Raw genomic sequence first — 18,107 nt, forward strand, 5'->3', positions numbered from 1 at the left:
CCGTGCCGCCACCACCGCACCAGCTTTTACTAAGATGGCGGCGGTAGCGGCGCTCGGCTGAGGCCCGCCCCTCCAGCCTTCACAAAGATGGCGACGATCGGGGGCCGCTTGTTGACTGGGGCCGGGAAGTACCTAGCTCGGGCGTGAGTGCGGAGGAGAGGCCGAGGCTTCGAGGCCTACCTGGAAAAACAGGGAAAGGTAGGAAAATTAATGAGATTAGATAAAAGATTTAGAAAGTAATTAACTTTTTTAAAAAACAATATGTGTTTTAAAAGCAACGTTTTTTTTAAAGACGCAGAAAGCGGGAAAAAGAAAGGAAAAGTTTGGAATCAAGATGGCGGCGACTCACCTCGGTTCAGAATGATAAGGCCCGCCCACACACGCACTGATTGGTTGACCGTCAGGTCACCAAAGCGTAGGATTGGTCAATCGTCCCGTCACTCGACCGTAGGAGGGCCCGGCCGCACGCGCCAGCAACCCGGCGTATGATTGGTTGACCTCGCGGTCACTCTGTCGCTAATGAGCAGATAATGAGATGCTAATGAGCGGAATGTTGAACGTTTTTCGGATACCGCGGGCGCGATTTTTGTCCGGCCGAAACGTAAATATGCTTACCATCGTTTTGGAATGGTGAGCTTTCTTTTGACGTAACGCATGCGTAGGTACGCTCTTTAACTTTTGAGCGCATAGCGGGACAGACGCGCACCCGAGGACAGACAGATAGACAGACAGACAAAAAGAAGTATCCGTTTATATATATAGAGTTCTGCCATTTCACTGACATTACCTGTGTGTTTATCGTGTGTATCCCTATTCTAATGTTTCTTTTGTTATTTATGTTTCTGTAGAATATGTCACTATTTCTTTTTATATTCCTTGAAAATTAAATTTTGTAGTTTCTCTTTGTCGTCGTACTTGTTTTTTTTTACTTCTTTTACTGAGATAAAATTAGTGTGAAAGGTATAGAGGGTGCAGAATTCCTAAAATGCATTCAGGAGAACATTTTTAGCCAGTATGTAACAAGTCCAACAAGGGAGGGGGCGGTTCTGAATCTAGTTTTAGGGAATGAAGCTGGGCAGGTGGAAAGGGTATCAGTGGAAGAGCATTTTGGTGGTAGTTGTAACATTTGCATATTGATTTATCATTGGCCCGCAGGCATCTGTAAGGAATACCTATTATATTCACATGTGATCACATGCTGAGTTGTCATTGGCCTGCAGGCATCTGTAGGGACTGCCATTGTTTTGGAAGACCCAGGGTCCGGACTCCATCTTGTCCACACGGTGCTGTATGTAAGTTTGAGTTCACAGACCTGATGCTTCATTAAAAGAGTTTTAAACTGTAATACTCCGTTGTCCTGCAATTTATTATTTTTGTACCAAGTGTGCAAAACAAGGCATGGTGTCAGAACAGGGATTTGAAATGGACATCGTTGGAGCTCCCTTACCTCGAATGAATTGGGAATCTTTGAACTTACCTAGAGAATGGAGCAAGTTCAAGTAACACATGGAATTGATGTTCTCGGGTCCACTGAAAAGTAAAGGGGAGGAAGACAGATGCAGCTACCTACTCCTGTGGATCGAAGAAAAAGGGAGAGACATTTTTAACACATGGTCTCTCACCGCAGATGAAGCAAAGGTACTGAAAAGTTATTTTGACCGTTTTGAAGCATATGTGATGCCCAAGACAAATACGATATTCGCTAGGTACAAGTTTCAGGAGAAAGTACAAAGAGCTAGTGAGTCGTTTGAACAGTTCGTGACTGAGTTAAAACTATTGGTAAAAGACTGTGTATATGCAGATAAAGATGAGATGGTCAGAGACCACATCGTGTTTGGAATACATTCAGCTAAAGTGAGAGAGAAACTTTTGAATGTTGGATCCGGGCTAACGCTATAGATATAGCTAGATCGCACGAGATAGCCCAAGCACAGTTGAAAAACATAACCGGCACCACGAGCTGCTCGCGTAACAGACAGTGCACGCAGTTAATAGACACACACCAAAGAACACCGCCCAGAGAGCGTGTTTCGGAACAGAAAGAACAGAGAGAGTTCTAAAAATGGGCGACACAGACATAAAACATTTCAAAAACTGTGGATATTGTGGAAACAACTGGCATGGAGAAAAGGAGTACTGCCCTGCCAAAGGAAGGCAATGTACTAAATGTGGTAAACGGAACCACTTTGCTAAAGTTTGCAAGACTGTTTTCGGAAAAGCAGTACACACAGTGAGTGACAGCCAAATACCAGATAGAGAGCCAAATGCAGAGGAACTGTTTATTGATTCTGTGTCACAGAAAAAACAGATTTCAGAGACTGAGCAAGCCTATGCCGATATTGAGATAGGCAAACAGGGCAAAGAGCTTAAGTTTAAACTAGACACTGGATCTCAGGTTAACGTAATTCCTCTGAGTGAGTATCACAGCTTGAAGGTTGCGTGTGAGCTACAGCCCACCTCACGCAGACTGACCAGCTATGGGGGTGAGCAGCTCATTGTAAAAGGCACATGCGTGATGAGATGCAAGTACAAAGAAAGCGACATGACGTTAAACTTTTACATTGTTGACACTCAAGCACCTCCAGTGCTAGGTCTAAAGGCATGTTTAGACATGGACTTCGTCAAGCTAGTGCTATCATTGACAGCACCAGTTGAGAAGCAGACAGTCATGGAGGAGTTTGCTGACATTTTCAAAGGAATCGGACTATTCCCAGGTGAATGCACTATTCACCTTGAACCAGCAGCAACCCCTGTGGTTTGCCCACCAAGAAGGATACCCCTTGCTCTACATAGCCACCTGAAGGAGGAGCTGCAGAGCATGGAGAATACAGAAATCATCATCCAGGAAACAGAACCGACAGAGTGGGTCAACACATTAGTAGTGGTTGAGAAACCACGTACAGGCAAGCTCAGAGTCTGTCTCGACCCCAGAGATTTGAACAAGGCTATCAAATGCCCTCACTACCCTCTACCAACGCTAGATGACATCACACCCAAGCTAGTGGGAGCACGTTACTTCAGTGTAATGGACGCACGATCAGGATACTGGACTATCAAGCTCACGGAAGAGTCATCTAAGCTAACAACATTCAACACACCATTTGGACGCTACCGATTTCTGCGTTTACCATTTGGTCTTATCTCAGCTCAGGATGAATTCCAGCGGAAGATCGACAAAACCTATGAAGGCCTCGACGGAGTAGTCGCAATCGTAGATGACATCCTCATCTATGGCAGGAATAGAGAGGAATATGACAGGAACCTCCGCGCGATGCTACAAAGGTCACGGGAGAAAGGTATCCGGCTCAACCCCGAGAAAAGCATAATCGGATCCACCGAGATCAGTTATTTCGGGCATCGCCTCTCAACTGATGGCATTAAGCTGGATCCAGAGAAAATCTCCGCCATCAAGAAGGTGAAGCCGCCGAAGAACCGCGCAGAGCTAGAGACAGTACTAGGCATGGTTAACTACTTAGCCAAGTTTGCCCCGAGCCTCTCCGAAATCAACGCACCCATGCGTCAGTTGCTCAAACAATCCAATGAGTTCCTGTGGGACAAACAACATGACACAGCATTTCAGAAAATGAAAGACCTAATCACCAGAGAACCAGGACCAGTTCTTGCCTACTTCGACCCCAACAAAGAGCTCAGACTACAAGTGGACGCGTGAAAGTACGGACTAGGCGCAGTATTACTGCAAGAAGGAAAGCCCATCGGCTACGCTTCCAGATCTCTCTCAGACAGTTAAATCAACTGTGCTCAAATCGAGAAAGAGCTATATGCAATTCTGTTTGGATGTAAGCATTTCCACCAGTACGTCTATGGCTGACAAGTCATTGTGGAATCCGACCACAAGCCCCTCGAGTCAATCATGAGGAAACCACTAGCCGCAGCCCCACCAAAGGCTACAGAGAATGATCCTTCAGCTACAGAAGTACGACTTCACAATCATTCACCATCCAGGCAAAGACATTCCTGTCGCAGACACGCTCTCCAGAAAGTCTCTTAGCTACCAGGACAGCAGCCTCAGTGAAGGCATGGATGTGCAGGTGCACATGGTGTACAAAAGCTTACCTGTGAGTGACTCAAAACTGAAGGAGATCCAAGCAAAAACAGAGAAAGATGCACAACTCACACTGCTGAGCAAAGTCATACATGAAGGATGGCCTGAGGAAAGGAGAAAATGCCCTCAGAGCATATCTGAATTCTGGAACCACAGAGACGAACTGTCACAAATCAACGGAATCGTCTTCAAAGGGGAGAAAATCATCATTCCTACCAATCTCAGAGAAGATATGTTGACAAAGATTCATGCTGGACATATGGGCATGGAAAAATGCAAACAAAGAGCATGTGACATTATGTTTTGGCCCGGAATGTGCAAACACATTGAGGACATTGTCAGAAAATGTTCCATTTGTCTAGAACGCCACCCATCAACCATCAAATGTCAAAGAGCCCATGATACCTCACCGTATCCCAGACAGGCCCTGGCAGGTCGTCAGCTGCAAGCAAGTGCATGCAAAAGTGCACAGAGACAGCAACACCAAAAGAGATACTATGACAGGTCAGCTAGATTACTGCCACCGCTGCACAATGGAGAATCCATCAGAATCCAGGAGCATGACTACTGGAAGCCAGCAGTCGTCATCCAGCCAGCTGACACTGAGCGATCGCATCACGTCCGCACCCCAGAAGGACAGGTGTACCGCCGCAATCACAGGCACCTCCTGAACAACAAGGAACAACACCGTCATTCCGATGAGAGGTCAAGCCTAGTTATCCTTGACTTGTGAACTGTCAAAGTGTGTAGGTAGATCGCTGCCCTAAAAAAATAACTGTACATCGTTATTGAAACGTTGAGATGTTTTTGTAATGTATGTACCTTTAAGGGGGAGAACTGCTTTTTACAGCTCCTGTATCCTATAGTACCGGCAGTGACCACACCTGTATAAAACCCTGAGTAGTGATTTGTACAGTCAGTTGCAGTTTGAACCCTCATTAAGTAAACACCTGTTGATCGTTCTCTGCAGTCTTTGTCTGATTATTGAAGGACACAACATTAAGATACACGGATATAACATTGGCGACGACGCAGTTTCGAACCTACCTGCAACTCTGCATCACCTCCCAGGGATTCGCTCCTGGAGAACAGTGGAAGGAGGTCGAGTCCAGAAGCACAGGCGTCGACCACGGGCAACCGCCCAGTCATCCAGCGGAGATTTGAGCATCGCAGGGGAGGCTGTCGAGAGCCAGGCTTGGCTTTCCAGTCACGGTGGTCCAGCGAAATGGGCTGGCAAAAGGTACTGTGCAGACCCTTCCCAGACAGCGGCGGCTAGAGCCGACCGAGCGGCACAGAAAAAGGCCGAGCAGCGTCGACGGGGGAGAGAGAGAGGGCAGAGTGCACAGAGTGCAGCCGGTGTTCAGGACCGAGCAGAGTCAATGGGGAGAGAGGCGAGAGAGAGCAGAGCGCAGCTGGTGTTCAAGGGCCAAGCAGCATCAACGGGGGAGAGAGGCGTGCAGGAAAACGGGAGGCGCTGCCATTGCCACGAGGACCGTAGAGAGCGGCATTGGCAGCAGCGCAGGAGCAGCACATGAAACCCACAGGGCGTCGCCATTTGCCACGAGGACCGCCGAGAGCGGCGTTGGCAGCAGCGCGGGAGACACCATTTTAAGCCGCAGCGGGGAAGAAAGGAAAGCGCGGGAGACGCCATTTTAAGCCGCAGCGGGGAAGAAAGGAAAGCGCGGGAGATGCCATTTTAAGCCAGTCTAACCACACCCAAAAATGCCGAAGAGTGGCAGTATCACAGCGTTCGACAATGAAGTCGAAGATTGGACGACACATGTCGAACGCATAGAAGTATACTGCAAGGCGAATGAAGTGCCAGATGACAAGAAAGCGCTGGTATTGTTGAATTCAATGGGTGCAAAAACGTATGGCTTACTACGAAACCTAGTAACCCCAGAGAAGCCAGTAGAAAAGGATTTTGAAAACATAGTGTCAATCCTACAGGACCACTTAAACCCCACACTGCTGCTGATAGCAGAAAGGTTTCAGTTTCACAAAAGGAACCAGCATAAAGATGAAAGTAATGCTGAGTATTTAACGGAACTGCGCAAGCTATTGAAACACTGCCAGTTTGGAACGGGACTAGCAGATACTTTAAGGGACAAGTTTGTGTGTGGGCTTCAAAGTGAAGGAACCCAGAAATGGCTACTAGCAGAAAAGGATCTTACGCTGGACAAGGCTTTCAGCATTGCAGTATCGCACGAAGCAGCAGCACGGGGCGCTGCAGAGATACAACGGTGACCGCAAGAATAATGAAGAGGTCGTTGAGTAATACGCCTGGGGAACCAAAGAAGGTTCGCATCTGTGGGGACTTTAAGGTGACAGTGAACCCAGTCCTTCACACTGTACAATATCCACTTCCGCGGATTGAAGATATTTTCGCCTCGCTATCTGGAGGGAAACGTTTCACTAAGATTGATCTGGCCCAGGCGTACCTGCAAATGGAGGTAGAAGAAGCCTCGAAACAGTACCTCACGATCAACACTCAGAAAGGTCTCTACCAATACAACCGGCTGGTGTTCGGGGTAGCATCAGCTCCGGCTATTTGGCAAAGGGCAATGGAACAAGTCCTGCAAGGGATTCCAGGGACCCAGTGTTATTTGGACGACATCCTGGTCACGGGCGAAAATGACAGTGATCACCTCGCCAACCTGGAGCAGGTGCTCACTAGATTGAAGGAATATGGGCTCCGAGCTAATCGCCACAAATGCGAGTTTTTCCAGAAGCAGATCTCGTATTGTGGCCACGTTATTGATAAAAAGGGGTTACATAAGTCCCCTGAAAGGATTGAGGCGGTAGTCAAGGCTCCAGCACCGGAAAATGTGTCACAACTGAGATCGTTCCTCGGGCTGGTGAACTACTACCATAAGTAAATATATAAGGGCAAGGCTGGATGGCATCTATTTTAATGCAAGGAGTCTTGCGAATAAGGTGGATGAACTGAAGGTGTTGATAAACACATGGGAGTATGATATTGTTGCTATCACGGAGACATGGTTGAGGGAAGGGCAAGACTGGCAGCTCAATATTCCGGGGTACAGAATCTTCAGGCGAGACAGAGGGGGAGGTATAAGAGGAGGGGGTGTCGCAATATTAATTAAGGCGTCAATTACTGCAGTAAGGAGGGATGATATATTAGCAGGGTCCTCTAATGAGGCCATATGGGTGGAGCTTAAAAACAAAAAGGGGGCAAGCACTTTGCTGGGAGTGTACTATAGGCCTCCAAACAGTCAGGGGGAGATAGAGGAACAGATATGTAGGCAAATCTCAGAGAAATGTGCAAATAATAGGGTAATAATAATGGGGGATTTCAACTTCCCCAATATTAACTGGGATAGTCAGAGTGTGAAAGGCTCAGAGGGTGTAGAATTCTTAAAGTGCATCCAGGAGAGCTTTTTGAGCCAGCATGTAGAAAGTCCTACAAGAGAGGGGGCGGTACTGGACCTAATTCTAGGGAATGTGGCCGGCCAAGTGGAAAAAGTGCTAGTAGGTGAGCACTTTGGTGATAGTGACCATAATATGGTAAGATTTAAGGTGGCCATGGAAAAGGACAGGGATGGGCCGGAAATAAAGGTTCTAAATTGGGGGAAGGCCGATTTTAATAGGATAAGGCAGGATCTGGCCAAAATGGACTGGGATCAGCTACTTGTAGGAAAATCCGCATCGGAGCAATGGGAGGCTTTCAGAAGGGAGATTGAGATCATACAATGGCAACATGTTCCCGTAAAGGTCAAGGGTGGTTCCAAAAACCACAGGGAACCTTGGATGTCAGGGGATATACGAGAATGGATCAGGAAAAAAAGGAGGGCTTTTGGTAGATACAAAAGGCTAAAGACGGAGGAAGCCCTAGAGGAGTACAAAAAGTGCAGGGGGATACTTAAAAAAGAAATTAGGAGATCAAGGAGGGGCCATGAAATAACACTGGCAAGCAAAATAAAGGAAAATCCGAAGATGTTTTATAAGTATATTAAGGGTAAGAGGATAACTAGGGAAAAAATAGGGCCCATTAGGGACAAAAGTGGCAATCTGTGTGTGGAGCCGGAAGATGTAGGAGGGGTTCTAAATGAATTTTTTGCATCTGTTTTCACTATGGAGAAGGACGATGTAGACATAGAAATAGGGCGGGGGGACTGTGATATGCTAGAACATATTAACATCGAGAGGGAGGAGGTATTGGCGGTTTTAGCTGGCCTAAAAATGGATAAATCCCCAGGCCCGGATGAAATGTATCCCAGGCTGCTGTGTGAGGCAAAGGAGGAGATTGCGGGGGCTCTAACACATATATTCAGGACCTCTCTGGCCACAGGGGATGTGCCAGAGGACTGGAGAACCGCTAATGTAGTACCATTATTCAAGAAGGGTAGTAGGGAAAAACCGGGGAACTACAGGCCAGTGAGCCTAACATCAGTGGTAGGAAAATTATTGGAAAAAATCCTGAGGGACAAAATTTGTCTCCACTTGGAGAGGCAAGGATTAATCAGGGATAGTCAACATGGCTTTGTCAAGGGAAGATCATGTCTGACTAATTTGATTGAATTTTTTGAGGGGGTGACTAGGTGTGTGGATGAGGGTAACGCAGTGGATGTGGTATACATGGATTTCAGTAAGGCCTTCGATAAAGTCCCGCACAGGAGACTGGTCAAGAAGGTAAGAGCCCATGGAATCCAGGGTGCCTTGGCACATTGGATACAAAACTGGCTTAGTGGCAGAAGGCAGAGGGTGATGGTCGAAGGCTGTTTTTGTGACTGGAAGCCTGTGGCCAGTGGGGTACCACAGGGATCGGTGCTGGGTCCCTTGCTGTTTGTGGTCTACATTAATGACTTGGATATGAATGTAAAGGGTATGATCAGTAAGTTCGCGGATGATACAAAAATTGGTAGGGTGGTGAATAGCGAGGAGGGTAGCCTCAGTCTGCAGGACGATATAGATGGGTTGGTCAGATGGGCGGAACAGTGGCAAATGGAATTTAACCCGGAAAAGTGCGAGGTGATGCACTTTGGGGGGACTAACAAGGCAAAGGAATACACAATGAATGGAAAGACCCTAGGCAAGACGGAGGGTCAGAGGGATCTGGGTGTGCAAGTACACAGATCCCTGAAGGCGGCGGAACAGGTGGATAAGGTGGTAAAAAAGGCATATGGGATACTTGCCTTCATTAGCCGAGGCATTGAATATAAGAGCAAGGAGGTTATGATGGAGCTGTATAAAACATTGGTTAGGCCACAGCTGGAATATTGTGTGCAGTTCTGGTCGCCACACTACAGGAAGGATGTGATCGCGTTAGAGAGGGTGCAGAGGAGGTTCACCAGGATGTTACCAGGGCTGGAGCGCTTCAGCTATGAAGAGAGACTGGGCAGGTTGGGTTTGTTTTCCTTGGAGCTGAGGAGGCTGAGGGGGGACATGATTGAGGTGTACAAAATTATGAGGGGCATAGATAGGATGGATGCTGAGGAGCTTTTTCCCTTAGTAGAGGGGTCAATAACTAGGGGGCATAGATTCAAGGTAAAGGGCGGGAGGTTTAGAGGGGATTTGAGAAAGAACTTTTTCACCCAGAGGGTGGTTGGAGTCTGGAACTCACTGCCTGAAAGGGTTGTGGAGGCAGAAACCCTCACAACATTTAAGAAGCATTTGGATGTGCACTTGAAATGCCATAGCATACAAGGCTACGGGCCAAATGCTGGAATATGGGATTAGATTAGACAGGGCTTGATGGCCGGCGCGGACACGATGGGCCGAAGGGCCTCTATCCGTGCTGTATTACTCTATGACTCTATGACTCTAAGTTCTTGCCGAATTTGTCTACAGTATTACACCCACTGAACACCCTACTGCAAACGGGGGTACCATGGAAGTGGAGTGATGAATGTAAACGAGCTTTCCAGAAGAGCAAAGCATTGATCACATCAAAAGAGGTGTTGGCTCATTTCAACCCAGTACTACCAATTCGGTTGGCATTTGATGCATCACCCTATGGCATTGGAGCGGTGCTGTCGCACAAATTCCCGGATGGCTCGGAGAGGCCAGTAGCCTTTGCGTCTCGGTCACTAACCTCAGCCGAGCGTAACTATGCCCAGATTGACAGGGAGGCCCTCAGCCTAGTGTGGGGAGTGAAAAAGTTCAATCACTATCTGCACGGGCAGAAGTTCACCTTGCTGACTGACCACCAACCACTTGTCTCCGTCTTTAATCCAAAGAAGGGCGTTCCGGTGATGACTGCGCAACGGCTACAAAGATGGTCCCTTTTTCTAGGGGTGAACCAATATGAAATCGAGTATAAGGGCACGAAACAGCATGGAAACGCTGATGGGCTATCACGCCTGCCACTGCCTACTGCGGAGGAAGCACCAGCAGTGGATCCTGTTGAAATATTTCAATCGACTATAATTGAATGCTTGCCAGTAACTAACGCTGGTATAGAGAAGGAGACCCGAAATGACCCGACACTGTCTCGGGTATATGATTTGACGGTGAAGGGATGGCCAGCACATGGCGACTCACTGTTGCCAGCATTCTCATCCAGAAGAGAACAGCTGTCAGTATGCCAGGCGACCTTGATGTGTGGATCCCGAGTGGTAATTCCACCCAAGTTAAGGGAGAGAGTGTTCAATGAGCTTCACGAAGGTCATCTGGGAGGGGTGAAAATGAAAAGCCTTGCTACGGCTTATGTGTGGTGGCCGGGGATCGATCAGCAAATCGAGGACCTGACAAAGAGCTGCTCAGGATGCCAGAAGGTCCAAAATGCACCACCACATGCCCCTCTACACCCATGGGAGTGGCCCTCATCTCCATGGCAACGGGTGCTGATGGGCCTTCAATAACCACAAAACTAGAAGTTATAGACTTAAACAAGTTGGCTTTTAATCACTAAGATCAGAGCTAACATCTCAACACGCCGGCTGGTTCACAGGAATGAGTCATACAGATCCTGGGATCTTTATGTAAGAGAAGTCAGGGGCGGAGCCAAGAGCCAAGACCTGGAACCTCCCAGGTTAGTCGGGAAAGAGGAAGTGAAACTATATACAGTGGGGGAGGGTAATATACATGAGTGCAAAACGAATACAGGATCAAGACAAACAGATTTCATTACAGGTGCATATTGATTTTGTTGGTCCATTCATGGACTCAATGTTTTTAATAGCCGTGAATGCGCACTCAAAATGGCCTGAGGTGATCAAAATGTCCTCCACCACCATGGAGAAAACTATTGCAGTCCTACGGACCATTCTTGCCAGGAACGGCTTGCCAGAGCAGATTTGCTCTGATAACGGACCACAGTTTGTGTCCGAAGAGTTTCGAAGATTTATGAAAAGGAATGGGGTAAGGCATTACACATCCGCCCCGTATCATCCAGCCACAAATGGATTGGCTGAGAGGTTCGTACAAACCTTTAAAAAAGCAGTAAAGGCCATGTGCGATGACGACATTCCACTGCAGCATAAGGTGGTCAATTTCCTGTTAGCCTACAGAAATGCGACACATGCAGTCACCAACCAGGCCCCAGCCATGATGTTCTTTAACCGAAGGTTGAGATCTCGTCTGGATTTGCTCAGACCAAATATACGAAGAGATGTTGAGAGTAAGCAATTCCAGCACATCAATGAGAAGCCGACAAGGAGCTTCAATGTAGGGCAACCAGTCTTGGCCCGCAACTACCGAACAGAGAAATGGCAACCAGGAACGATATGCACACGGCAGGGGCCACTAATGTACACAGTGGATGTTGGGGAGAACATTGTGAGATGCCATGCTGACCAGATCCTAGAGTCACAGGAACGAGTCAACCCCATGTCTCGGCCATACGTACCTGGTGAGGAACCCGACGTACAGGTCGCATCTACCTCAGGAACAATATCATTGGAAGCTGATGAATCAACTGACGACAGGGTGTTAGAATCGCCTCCGCACCAAGAGCGAGACACTCGGGAAAGGCGTTATCCAGAAAGAATCAGGAAGCCTCCCCAAAGACTGAATTTATAAATAGACTATTTTCAGTTAATGTTGCATGTTAAAAGTGTTAATTGTAATTAGTTTGATATTTAATTGTTAAATGAGTGTTATGGTACTTTTAATCTAAAAGGGGAGGAATTGTAATGTATGTACCTTTAAGGGGGAGAACTACTTTTTACAGCTCCTGTATCCTGTAGTACCAGCAGTGACCACACCTGTATATAAACCCTGAGTAGTGATTTGTACAGTCAGTTGCAGTTTGAACCCTCATTCAGTAAACACCTGTTGATCATTCCCAGCAGTCTTTGTCTGATTATTGAAGGACACAACATTAAGGTACACGGATATAACAGTTTTCAGTGCTAGTTACATGTTGAGTTTACTTATATGTTGATGCTACTGAGAACATTATGTAGAAGAAAGGTTCAAAAGTAATGCATAACATTTTACTTTTAAAAGAAAGGGGATGTAACATTTGCATATTGATTTATCATTGGCCCGCAGGCATCTGTAGTGACTGCTATTGTTTTGGAAGACCCAGGGTCCGGACTCCATCTTGTCCACACGGTGCTGTATGTATGTTTGAGTTCGCAGACCTGATGCTTCATTAAAAGAGTTTTAAACTGTAATACTCTGTTGTCCTGCAATTTATTATTTTTGTACAAAGTGTGCAAAACAAGACAGTAGTGATCATAATTCCGTAGATTTAGGGTAGTTATGGAAAAGGACAAAGATAGACTCGCAATAAAAGTTCTCAATTGGGGAAAAGCCAATTTTGCTGAGTTAGGATTTAGTCAAAGTGAACTGGAAACAGCTCCTTGAAGGTAAATCAGTGTCAGAGCAGTGGGAGGCATTCAAGGAGGAGATATTTAAGGGTTCCGAGCAAGTATGTCCCCTTAAAGAAAAAAAGTGGGACTAACAAATTTAGAGCCCTCTGAGTATCAAGGGATATACAGGGCAGGATAAAGAAAAAAAGGGAGGCTTATGACATACCGAGGGCTCAATACTGCAAAAACTCTAGAGGAGTATAGAAAGAGCAGGGTGCAATTAAAAAGGAAATTAGGAAAGCAATGAGAGAGCATGAAAAAATGTTGGCAAGTAAAATTGAGGAAAACCCAATGATGTTTTATAAATACATTAAGAGCAAGAGGATAACTAAAAGAGTGGGGCCTATTAGAGACCATAAAGGTAATCTGTGTGCGAAGGCGGAAGACGGGCGTATGGTTCTTAATGAATACTTTGGGCTGGATTTTATGAGCCCTGAGGAGGCGGATTTGGAGGCGGGACTGCTAGGAAAATCAAAAAAAATGGGAGCGGGTCCTGAACCTGCTCACAACCCGCCTCCAACCCATCTTCCCGGGAGTCAGGTCCCCGATTTGCGCAGGGACCCGATTCCTAGCGGCGGGAAGAGGATTATAGGCACTTAACTGCCTGTTATTAGGCAGTTAAGAGGCTTTTTCCCATTTTGATACTTCTGTGGCAGACTTCCTGACGTCAGGGAACCCCGCCAGGGTAAGTGAGGCTGTGGGTCTGTTGTAATGTTTGTGTATAGATGACAGCTGCAGAAGTGGTGTGAAGGATGTAATGGGACACTGGTGAGTATCAGAGGTAAGGAAATATTGGGAAAGTCATTTTTAATGTGTTTAGATTTTTCTGTAGGTGACAAGCTTTGAAGTGTTTGTGTGTCCTCACCTGCAGCTGCCATCTGTTTTATCCTAAGGAGAGAGTCATTGGAGAGTCTGGGTGCAAGGACTCACCTTTGTACAGTGATTGTCAGTATTTGACAGCGCCTCAATGCTGTCAAACACTGACAGATCATCTGTCAAAAATAAATGGTTCATGTCCCTTTAAGAAAACCAGCAGATGAAGCGCCATCAACTGATGTCATCTGACACCGGCTTTCCCTTAATTGGCCAGCAAGCCTGCAGGGCGGGCTTAACAAGGAAAATCAGGGGAAAATAGCGTCTGTGCGTCGGACGTCGCTGGGGGCGGGACTAGAGCCTGGAAGGCAACAGTCCTGCCCCCAACTTGTCTCAGCAGGTAAAATCCAGCCCTTTGTGTCTGTTTTCACAAAAGAGAGGGGCGATGTAGACATTGCAATCAGGGAGGAGGAGTGTGAAATATTAGATGAAATAAATGCAGTGAGAGAGGAAGTATGAAGGGGCTTAGCAGCTTTGAAAATGGATAAATCCCCAGGCCCGGATGAAATGTATCCCAGAGAAGCAAAAGAGGAAATAGCAGAGGCCCTGACCATCATTTTCCAATCCTCTCTGGCTACAGGTGTGGTGCCAGAGGACTGAGGACTGCTAATGTGGTACCTTTGTTTAAAAAAGGAGAAAGGGATAGACCGAGTAATTACAGGCCAGTCAGCCTAATCTCAGTGGTGGGAAAATTATTGGAAAAAGTTCTTGGAGACAGGCTAAATATTAGAGCCAAAGGCGGCGCTACCTTCGCTGGAGTGCTAATTTTAGTGCCCCGAAAAAGTTAGCACCCCCGCTGCTGATTTTCCCAGGTAGCGCCCCGAGAGGGAGATGGGGCTCCTGGAAGCACCCCGCATCCCTCTTGGGGCACAGCGAGCCAGTATCGCGGGGTTGCGTGCCACAGCACCACGTTCTGCGGCACGTCGCGCCATGGTACTGCAGGCCTTCCAGGGATCGGGAGTGCCGGCAAATGAGCCTGGCACTCGAGAAGTGCCGGGCTCACTGAGAGTAGCCGCACCCAACGCGGGGGGGTGGGGGGGGCTTCATGGGAGCCAGGGACAGCAACGGAGGCAGGTGCTGGCAGGCGGCCAGCAACAAAAACTTTAACTAGCGCTGCCCCGGCCGCAGGTAGGCACTTCTGACCCCAGCGGACATAGCGTCCGGCGGTAAGTCGGGGGGCGCCACCCAATATTACAGCCGGGACGCTGCACACGTGATGACTTTATCGCTGAATTCCATGGGAGGCGTTAGTGCCCAGGCGCTAGTTAATTTTTGCCCCAGCACTAATGGGAGGCGCAAATCAACTGAATTTATCCCCCATAGAATCGTAACTGCACAGAATGTGGCCATTCGGCCCATCAAGTCTGTGCCGGCTCTCTGTAGAGCAATCCAGTCAGTCCCATTTCCCCGCTCTATCCCCGTAGTCCTGCAAGTTTATTTCCCTCAAGTGCCTATCCAGTCTCCCCTTGAAAACATTGTGGGGGAGAAATTCAGTTGTTAGCGCCACCTGTTAGCGCCTTAAGAGGGCGATAAGTGGGGCGCTAACCAACTAGCGCACGGGCGTGGTGAGACCCGCGCCTCTCGCGAAATTGAGCGGACATTTTGCGGCGGTGCTGAACAATACCGCCACGATCTCCTGCACCGGCAGATCGTGACGTCAGTCGAGTGCGCAATGCCCCGTTAGCGCCCCTGACCGGAAATTGAGTAGCGCCCCCTGCCTTACCGCCTGCCGCTAGCAACGGCAGGTTGAGGGGACCGTTATGCTGCTGGAAAGGGACTAAGGGAGCGCTATTTAAAGGCGACCACTTCCTGCCTTTTTTTGTCGGTGACATTTTTGCACCACACTTTCTGAAAGAGAGAGACAGACTTCTGGAGAGATTCAATGCTGTGTGAAGGAGTTTTGCAGGTTGGTTTTGATTTGCCCTTCCTTGTATCGATTTAGAAGAGACTATGGGGTCTGCACTCTGAGCTCTTTCTCTGGTTCTCTCCATTGTTCTTTCCAGCAGATTTGATGTACAGGTCTCTCCAGGCTGAGATTCAGGACGAGATTCAACGCTGCAATGAGCAGGATGTGGATGGAGAGCAAGGCAAGATCAACCCTCCCCTTTAAGATAAAAACAGAAAATGCAGGAGAAACTCAGCAGGTCAAGCAGCATCTGTGAATAGAGAAACAGAATTAACGTTTCAGGTCGATGACCATTCGTCAGAACTCCCCTTCTGTGTTCCATTGCTGACTGACATCACATGAGCTTCACCAGCGCTGTGAGGTAGCGCCCCGCTCCTCTGGCTTAGCACCTTAAGAGAGGTGTGTAGCGCCTGATTTAGCGCTCCAATCACCTCCAGGGGCGACAGAGACGAATTTTGCAGTAGGTGACGATAATTTGCGCCGGGCGCTAAACTTTGCGCCCGGCTGATAATCGTGCCTCAAAATGGGCGATACCGAATTTCCACCACTTCCACCACTTCTGTTGGCAGCGAGTTCCAGGTCCATTTAGAAAGACACGGATTAATCGAGGACAGTCAGCATGGATTTGTTAAGGAAGGTCGTGTCTGACTAACTGATTGAATTTTTAAAAGGAGGTAACAAGGAGGGTTGATGAGGGTAGTGCATTTGATGTAGTGTATATGGATTTTAGCAAGGCTTTTGATAAGGTCCCACATGGCAGACTGGTCACGAAAGTGAAAGCCCATGGGATCCAGGGCAAAGTGGCAAGTTGGATCCAAAATTGGCTCAGAGACAGGAAGCAAAGGGTAATGTTTGATGGGTGTTTTTGTGACTGGAAGGCTGTTTCCAGTGGGGTTCCACAAGGCTCAGTACTAGGTCTATTGCTTTTTGTGGTATATATCAATGATTTAGACCAATGTAGGGGGTATGATTAAGAAGTTTGCAGATGATACTTGTGATGAAATATTCCATTCATCACTCATCAGTATTTCTCTGCCTGTGACTGTGGTTGGTTTCAGTTTCATTTCCATTGTATTGTACTGTGTGTAGGGCTCCGCCCATACCTGGCTCCTATGTAAGCTGGCCCAGCCTGCAGCACATCCAGTATGGCAGACCTCTGGATGGAAGATACATTCTCCTCTGTGTGTTACCTTCTCAGTCAATAAAAGCCTTGTTTTGTTCCGCTAACATCGAGTCTCGGATTTATTGAGGCACATCAATTTTATTGACTTAATTTTCAACACAATGGATCAACTCTTGAAACCCGAACGTTTGGATTTGGATCAGCATGCTTCGGATGCATCGGCACGCTTCGGACACTGGTTTATGTGTATGGAATTCTTCCTGGACAATTCCGCAGCCGTCAAAGACGCTACGGACGCTGCGAGTATGAAACTCGGAATTCTGCGGAATTGGGTAAGCCACCGGGTTTACCCCCTCATCCAAGACGCCGACACGTACCCGGCCGCCTGCGACATCTTAAAGGTGCATTACCAGCAGCCTACGAATGAGGTGTATGCTAGGCATCTGCTCGCTACTCGCGCACAGCGACCTGCGGAATCGGTGGAGGAGTTCCTAGGCACCCTGAAAATGCTTGGCAAAGACTGCAAGTGGCAAGATGTAAAAGCCGCAGTGTACACTGACGAGCTTGTTCGCGATGCCTTTATCACAGGCCTCAGCTCCACTTACATTCGGCAGAGACTGCTGGAAAAAACGGGATTGGACCTGAAACAGGCTGCGGACACAGCACGATCCCTGGATGTGGCCCAGAGAAACTTGGACGCCTACTCTTCAGCCCGCACCGTCCACGCCGCCACGTGTGCACCAAGGGTGCCGCCATCTTGGAAGGCATCTTCCCCGCCCGGCAGCCCGACACCGTCGGGGCCCCGCTCTCCCCCCAGAAGCCCTACGACAGCCGCGACGCGCCGGGGACCCAACTGCTACTTCTGCGGGCAGCCGAAGCACACCAGAAACCTGTGCCCGGCGAAAGGCACCACCTGCTTTAAGTGCGGTAAGAAGGGGCACTTCGGGAAGGTGTGCAGAGGGAACCCCGCCGGAAAACCCGCCACCGCCGCGTGTGCGCCGTGGGAGCGGCCATCTTGGACGCCATCTTGCCCGACCTCGTGGGGTCCGCCTCTTGTGAGCAGACAGCGTGGACGCCATCTTGTCTCGATCAGGGCCCTACAGTGGCATCGGTCACAGTGGACCAGACCAGGCCGCACCCGCTATCCAAATCAATGGTGGACATCGAGGTAAACGGGTGCAGGGTTAAATGTTTAATTGACAGTGGAAGCACGGAGAGTTTTATCCACCCTGAACTGGTACAACAACTCTCCCTAAAGGTGGTCCCTACTCGGGGTACCATCTCTATGGCTGATAAAACCCAGACATCGACCATTATGGGTTACTGCACGGTACAATTGTCCGTTAACGGAACTGTATACGA

The sequence above is a fragment of the Somniosus microcephalus genome, chromosome 13 (genome assembly GCF_052327205.1).
Source record: "Somniosus microcephalus isolate GS21.2 chromosome 13, FLI_Smic_1.0, whole genome shotgun sequence".
In the NCBI taxonomy this organism is placed as follows: domain Eukaryota; kingdom Metazoa; phylum Chordata; class Chondrichthyes; order Squaliformes; family Somniosidae; genus Somniosus; species Somniosus microcephalus.